We start from the raw sequence: 4,902 nt of genomic DNA on the forward strand, positions 1-4,902 counted from the left end.
CTGACTTACAACTCCAATGGTTCAAACCATGTGGATTGAACAAAATTTCTCGGATTGGCTTCTATCAAAGCCATGTTTTCTTCACCTTCTTCATCCTCTAAAGGGTCAAACTCTAAGGCTTCCTCCAATAGGTCTTCCCCAAAATTGCTTTCCATAGCAACCAAGGTTTCTATCTCTTCCATACCTGAACACTCTTCTGCTAGGTCGGGAAATTTCATCGCTTTAAGAATGTTAAAGGTTACCTGATCATTTTGAACTCGCATGGTGAGTTCTCTTTTTTGCTCACCAATTAACGTTCTTCTAGTGGCTAGGAAAGGTCTCCCAAAGATAATTGGCACTTCCTTATCTGCTTCAAAATCTAAAATAATGAAATTAGCAGGAAAAATAAATTTATCGACTCTTACCAAAACATCCTCGATCTTTCCTTCAGGATATGATAACGATCGATCCGCTAGCTGAAGCGTCATAGTTGTAGGTCTTACTTCACCTATCCCTAACATCTTGGAAATAGACTTAGACATCAAGTTGGTACTCGCTCCTAAGTCACACAAAGCTTTACCACAGTAAGATTTACCAATGTTACAAGGTATAGTAAAGCTTCATGGGTCTTTCAATTTCGGTGGCAGTTTGTTCTGTAGGAACGCACTGCACTCCTTTGTCAAGGCAACAATCTCATACTCACTCAGTCATTTCTTCTTGGACAGTATATCCTTCATAAACTTCACATAATTAGGAATTTGTTCTAAAGCCTCCACCAACGAAATATTAATGTGTAACTGCTTCAGAACATCCAAAAACTTCTTAAATTGCACGTCCTGTTTCTGCTTGTGTTGCTGCAACTTTACGGATATAGAGGTGATGGAACTTTCAGTTGAACTAGACAACTTTTTTAAGTAGGTAAATCTACATCCAAAAAAGATGGTAAAATATCTGAATTCACTAAGTTAGGGTTTACCTTGTCAGACTTTACATATTCTGATTCCTTTGGTGCAGGAACTTCAACATCTGGTTGACTTTCGTCCTTTTCAACATGCTCATCTTCAACATAAATCAATCTGGGTTCCAGAGTCTTACCACTTCGCAATGCCACTACCTTGATATGTTCTTTACCCAAATTCCTTAGATTCTCAGTATTACAAAGCTCTGTAGTCAACTGACCCATTTGGTTTTCCAAATTTTTCAATGTTGCTGCTTGGCTTTGGATCAAATAGTCATTCTTTCCCATGTACGCTTTCAACAAGTTCTCCAAACTGTTTGATGCCTCAGCTTGAGGTGGTTTTGGAGCTTGCTAATTAAACCCTTAAGATTGGTTGGGTCTTTGCTGCAATAAGTTGTTGTTGTTTGGTCCACTTCCTTAGTTGCTCCAAGAAAATTTAGGATGATTATGCCATGAAGGATTGTAGAAGTTGGACTAGGGTCTTTCTCCACTCCTATTTTGATATTTGCTCCCCACATAGTACACTGACTCGGGATTTGATGGACAATTCTCAAAAGAATGACCTTCCCCATAGTACACACAGGAAACTATTTCAAACAGACTTGGTGGCTGAGCTGTAAAATTATTAGAACTATTAGCGGTTAATTATTTTAACATAGAGGAAATAAACAATACATGAGCTATTAACGAAGTGAGGGAGTCAACTTCATGAACTCCGGCTACGCGTCTTCCTGAAGCTATTCGATTTGTTGGCCATTGATAGTTATTACTCGTGATCCTCTCGATGATCTCATAAGTCTCATTATAAGACTTAGACAAAATTGTACCATTCACGGAAGTATCTACCATCAATCTTGTATATGCATTGAGACAATTATAGAATGTCTCCAACTTGATACAGTGAGGAATTCCATGATGGGGACACTTATGAAGTAACTCCTTGAATTACTCCCAAGCCTCATACAAAGACTCATCATCCAATTATTGGAAAGTTGTGACCTCGTTCCTCAACTTAGCGTTTTTGCTAGGTGAGAAATATTTAACCAAAAATCTCTCTACTAATTCTTTCCATGTAGATATGGAACTTGGTGGCAATGAATTGAGCCATGCTCGTGCTCGATCTCGCAATGAGTACGGAAACAACTTCAACCTCAGTGCGTCTTTAGTCACACCGGCTATCTTGAATGAATCACTCACCTCCATAAACAATCGAAGGTGGAGATGTGGATCTTCCGTGGGCATACCACTAAATTGGCCCACCGTTTGTAGCATTTAAAACATCACTAGTTTCAATTCAAATTGGGTTGCCTCAATATCTGGCCTTCTAATTCCTGGGTTTAACTCATTGAAAAGTGGCACAGCATATTGTTTGATGCATCGATCCTTATCATCGGCAATGAGGATAAGATTTCGTACATGATAAGTTTCATTACCTTGGTCTTGATTATGATTCCCAAGGTCCATCTCGACTTGTCTTTGAGCTGTTCGTTCATGTCTTCTTTGTCTGAAAGTTCGCTCAATTTCAGGGTCTACAGAGAGTAAATTGATAATTTGATCTATGCTCATAAACATCTGAAAATAAAATCACAAAAAATTAAAAAGAATAAGTTAGTAATGTTAGAAATAAATCAAATTGGAAATAAATAATTTCACAAAAAATGACTAAGGCAATAGCTAACAATCCCCGGCAACGGTGCCAAAAACTTTTAACGCTAGGGTTTGTGCAAGTGTACACAGTCATTATCAAGTAATAAGTAAGTATCGAGTTATCGTCTCCACAGGGATTGTATTTGTGCTAAGTCACTTAATTTGTAAAATTATATTAACAATTTGGTAAATAAAAAACACAATATAGTTGAGAAGTGGTGATTAAAATATATTAACCTAAATGCAATGATCCCTAATGAAATTATCTTAAGTATGCAAACTATATGAATGAAATAGATTTTAGTGAAATTAAACACAATTTGCAACAATTATAACATAAATAAACTAGGACAATTACTTTAATTAAACTCAATTTATTATCAACATGCTTAATAACATTCGAAAAAACATTCCATGGCAACTCGATCTTTCATGAGTTTGGAAACCACATTAGGTCCTTTCGGAATCCTTTACTTAGCAAATACGCATTTTACTAATCCTTATTTCCTAAAGGTTTCTTAGCATTTGTGTGAGGTAACAGGGACATGTTAGGTTTGAAACAGTTTAATCACACAAATCTAAAAACTATGCAGATAACAGAGCTTGGTTAGAGTTGTTATGTAACCTACAATTCAATCGGGTTAGGATCTAAATTGAGCATGCACATTTCAATTATGCGTCCATTAGTCGTTGTCTGGTTAGGATCGCTCAGCTAATTCAAGTGCATTTAAATCATGTATGAACAAAATATAGACTTGATTTTAATTAAAAACATGATCGATTGAGGCACAAACATGATAAGCATGAATCAAATAAATATTATTTAATCAAAATAGTCATCCTAGCTTAAATAAATTTAAACTATCATTGTTGTAAACAAGAACAAAGAACACATAGAAAACATCTTGAAATTAAATTTAAAGAAAAAAAAGACTCAAACCAATTCAGAGTGGCTGTTACCCAAGACTCTGACTAACGAGGCTCCTTTGTTTCTTTGTTGCTCCTTTGCTAATGGCTCTCCAAGGTGGCCGACCAGGGGTTCTTTAAGAGGCTTAATTGCTAAAATTCTTATGCAAGGATGATAAAGGGGAAAGATAGTTAAAAGATTTGAGAGAATGATGAATGAGTGAGAGATGATGGGATGAGGGATGATTGAAAAAGTCAGAAATGAGCTCTTATTTATAGGTGAGGCAAGGGAGCTAGTTTGCTAAAAATAGGAGTGTCTATCCTTTGAAACTTCCTCCAAGAGTGGTTGGCCATGAATTGAGGAAAGGTGGCTGATTTTTCATTGATTTTTGGTCAATTTGAGTGCCACAACAACTCAGGACTAAGACTCGGTCATCAACAAATATTTGGGAAAATCTTCGATTTCTTTAACTCTTCAAGGACTTTGTATAATTAAACCAAAAAATAGTTTATGACATCCATGCGCAACTAAAAATTAGGTTGACTTGGTCCCCAATTTGGACAGTTTTGCAATTAGAAGAAAACTCTCAGACCTGTCCAAAAATAGTAGATAGTTTAGAGGACCAAATAATATAATTTAACCACTTTAATTAATCAATTTACTTACTTAATTAAAACCCAATTTATTAATGAAATATTAAAAATGAATTATTAAATATAACTTTATATTTTATTATTTAATTTAATCATGCGTGGTCCCCTTTATAGCTATAAAATATAATATGCTCAAATTAATATAAAATAAGTCATTTTATGCATGAAAACTATATAATAAAGTAAAAAAAATCACATTTTAATAATTTGTATGTCCTAATTTCATATTTTTTCATATTTCATTTATTTATTAAACAATTACTTGGTTTTAACAACAAATTTAAGTAAAAATCTGATAAATTATATAGGAAAAATCCTATATATTTTTCAGTTTACAATGACGCATCCTCACGAGCACGTATGGCATAAGCTCTGGCGGTTGCTCTAGCTTATGGCCTCACTACTGATTCTTTCACTACAGTTTTACTACTAGCTCCACTTCCGGCATTTCTCAGTGGTCTACCTCTGCTGGCAGTATTACCCAGTCTAACACTCTGAAATTTTTCTTCCTCAGCCCTCTCAGGTCAATCTTTAATATAATGCTTTTGAGAACCACACTTAAAACAAGCACGATTAACCATATAACACTCATCGGGGTGCCGTTTACCATAATGTTGACATTCAGGTCTATTGAATTTAACATTACCCACACTTGCCAGTGAAGTAGCTTGGGTTTCAGAACCCAAATATGATCTCCCACGGTCTAGGTGCGAATACCCAGCTGAAATAGTCAATCGAGGATTCATCTATTTAGACTT

At 35.4% G+C, this 4,902-nt stretch overlaps 1 non-coding gene across 1 annotated transcript; it reads left to right on the forward strand.

The window, feature by feature from the left end:
- Positions 1-1,844: 1,844 nt before the first annotated feature.
- On the forward strand, positions 1,845-1,951 carry LOC128040102 (small nucleolar RNA R71). Its single transcript, XR_008194762.1, has one exon. It is a non-coding gene; the product is annotated as a small nucleolar RNA R71 (small nucleolar RNA).
- Positions 1,952-4,902: the final 2,951 nt, after the last annotated feature.

Source organism: Gossypium raimondii, chromosome 3, assembly GCF_025698545.1.
Source record: "Gossypium raimondii isolate GPD5lz chromosome 3, ASM2569854v1, whole genome shotgun sequence".
NCBI lineage: Eukaryota > Viridiplantae > Streptophyta > Magnoliopsida > Malvales > Malvaceae > Gossypium > Gossypium raimondii.